Source organism: Vicia villosa, linkage group LG6 (genome assembly GCF_029867415.1).
Source record: "Vicia villosa cultivar HV-30 ecotype Madison, WI linkage group LG6, Vvil1.0, whole genome shotgun sequence".
Taxonomy (NCBI): domain Eukaryota; kingdom Viridiplantae; phylum Streptophyta; class Magnoliopsida; order Fabales; family Fabaceae; genus Vicia; species Vicia villosa.
In genome coordinates this window covers 47488835-47492255 of record NC_081185.1, presented here as the reverse complement: position 1 = coordinate 47492255, position 3421 = coordinate 47488835, and positions in this window count along the sequence as shown.

Below are 3421 nucleotides of genomic sequence, written 5' to 3'. Positions count from 1 at the left end.
TGGGGCAACATGACGAGTCTGGCCGAAAGGAGCATGCAATCTACTATCTTAGCAAAAAGTTTACCGATTTTGAAACAAGATACTCACTACTCGAAAAAACTTGCTGTGCCTTAGCATGGGCGGCTCGCCGACTAAGACAGTATATGCTAAATCACACCACTTTCCTAATCTCCAAAATGGATCCTATCAAGTATGTGTTCGAAAAACCTGCTCTCTCTGGAAGAATAGCAAGATGGCAAATGATCTTAACAGAATATGACATTCAATACACTTCACAAAAAGCAATCAAAGGAAGTGTGGTAGCTGATCATCTGGCTCATCAAGCAGTGGATAATTATCAAGCATTGAACTTTGACTTCCCAGACGAGGACATTATGCTAGTCAATGACTACAAACAAGCAGGACCAGAAGAAGGACCCGAGCCAGGATCCCGATGGACTATGGTTTTTGATGGAGCTTCTAATGCGCTTGGCAATGGCATCGGAGCTGTGATCATCTCCCCTGCAGGAGGTTATACACCATTCACTGCCAGATTATGCTTCAACTGCACTAACAATATAGCCGAGTACGAAGCATGTATTCTGGGTCTCAAAGCTGCAATCGATTTAAGAATCAAGTCCCTGGAGGTCTACGGAGACCCGGCCTTGGTAATTTACCAAGTCAAAGAGGAATGGGACACGAAGCACCCGAATCTAATTCCTTACAAAGAATATGTGTTGAGTCTGATTCCTTATTTCGAAGAAATCACTTTTGAACACATCCCGCGCGAGGAAAATCAACTAGCTGATGCCTTAGCTACCATGTCATCCATGTTCAAAGTTGGGTGGGACAATGAGGCGCCGATGATCACCATTTACAGACAAGATGAACCATCCTATTGCAATGAGATCGATGCCGAAGGAACGGAAGAAAAACCATGGTTCCATGAAGTAAAAAGATATCTCGAAGCTCAGGAGTACCCTGAAGGGGCGTCCATTAACGACAGAAAGTTTCTAAGGAGGTTTGCTGCCAAATTCTTTCTAAGTAATGGGACCCTATACAAACGCAACCATGACTCGACTTTACTTCGTTATGTAAACAAGAAGGAAGCGGAACAGATTATGGAAGACATACATGATGGTGCCTTTGGTACTCACTCAAGTGGACACACAATGGCTAAAAAGATCCTCAGAGCAGGGTATCACTGGTCTACCATGGAGACAGACTGCCATCATCATTCCAGAACCTGTCACAAATGCCAGATATATGCTGACAAAGTACATGTACCTCCAGTTCCGTTAAACGTCCTGACGGCTCCTTGGCCTTTTGCAATGTGGGGTATTGATATGATTGGAGAAATCAAGCCTACTGCCTCCAACGGACATCGCTTTATCCTGGTCGCTATCGACTACTTCACTAAATGGGTAGAAGCAGCTTCTTTTGCTTCTGTCACCAAAAATGTTGTGGCCCGATTTATCAAGCACAATCTCATTTGTCGGTATGGCATCCCTGAACGGATCATCACAGACAATGGCACAAATCTAAACAACAGAATGATTACTGAACTTTGCACACAGTTCAAGATCAAACATCATAATTCTTCTCCATATCGACCAAAGATGAATGGCGCAGTGGAAGCTGCCAATAAAAACATCAAGAAATTCATACAAAAGATGACAGTAACCTACAAAGACTGGCATGAGATGTTACCTTTTGCTCTTCATGGTTATCGCACATCTGCGCGTACTTCAACAGGGGCAACTCCATTCTCCTTAGTCTATGGTATGGAGGCAGTTCTTCCAATTGAAATTCAGATTCCTTCCCTAAGGATTATGAAAGAAGCCGATCTAGACGAAGACGATTGGATTCGAACCCGGTTGGACCAGATAAACTTGATTGATGAGAAGAGGCTCGCAGCTATTTGTCATGGTCAGTTGTACCAAAAGCGTATGATCAAAGCCTTCAACAAGAAAGTCAAAAGTCAAGCATACCAAACTGGTGGCTTGGTTGTCAAACGCATCATCTTACCACAAGGTGATCCCAGGGGCAAGTGGACTCCCACTTATGAGGGACCATTCGTAATCAAGAAAATATTCTCCGGCGGTGCCATGTTGCTTACTACCATGGATGGCGAGGATTTCCCACACCCTGTGAATGCGGACATAGTCAAAAAGTACTTCGCTTAAAGAAAAGCTCGCTAAGTTGAAAACCTGAAAGGGCAACTTAGGCAAAAAATGAGCGTCTCGGTGGATCGAAAACCCGAAAGGGCGATCCGGGCAAAAATTAGAGACTAAATAATACTATCCCGGTAGGCTGAAAACCTGAAAAGGCAGCCTAGGCAAAAGTTAGGGAATAAAGCGTACAACTATGTTCTGTATAGCTGCCTATTCACCTTCAAGATTCAACACATCAAAGACACCGATCAGTCCAATTACTTTCTTCCAACAAGTGAGGGATGAGATGCTCGAAGACAGATTGGCAATAGCAGAATTGAAACTTGACTGGATTGTTTACACATAGCTATTTTCTTTATAAACTCTTTTCAAAACTTTATGACAATTTCCTACTACTAGGATTTTTGTTTCCTTGTACTAATCAGCCTATCATGGCTCTTTTTCAAAAAATCAATGCAGCTTAGGCTCAAAATCAACATTTTCACTTTTTTCTGTTTTGAATACGTAAACGTCCCAATGATAATTTTGAATGAACATGTGCATTTGAATATGATTGATGTTTACCAGGAAAAACAGGAATAGCATTCAAGTAATGTCCCAATCATTTGGACATCATCCCGAAACCAGCATCAGAAGAAAAATCTCCAACAGAGATGCATTTCTCAGCAAATTCCTCAATAAGATTTTTCTCTCCAACAAAGTGATTCGAGAAATCTTATTCCCCAGTAGGGCTGTTCCAGATTGTTATCCCCAAAAGGTGTGGTCTCCACACCAGGACTTGGTCAAATAGTGCATCGGAGGATTATGCATCTTCCTCATTCCCACTTTAAAAGGCATCAAAATCAGAACTTTCCAATTACCGTTCATCCCCGAACGGTAGTCAAAGATCCTTCAACAGAGTACCATGGTTCTCAAAAAAGGTTCCCAGCCGAGGGTACTCAAACAAGACGACAAAAGATCATCAACAATCACAATACCTTCATCTCTAGATGACTGACTAGTTGGGATTTATTTTCCCAATCATACATCATACATCATACATCATACATTATACATCATACAATATACATCATACATCATACATTATACATCATACATCATACATCATACATCATACGTCATACACATATTCATACACAGCATATAATATTCCATGACAAACGCATAGATAACATGCATATTTCTCCTTTAGTTAGAGAATCTCATGCATTACATACATCATGCCATTGCATATCACTAACTTGATTTTTCAGGCAGACGGATGTCTT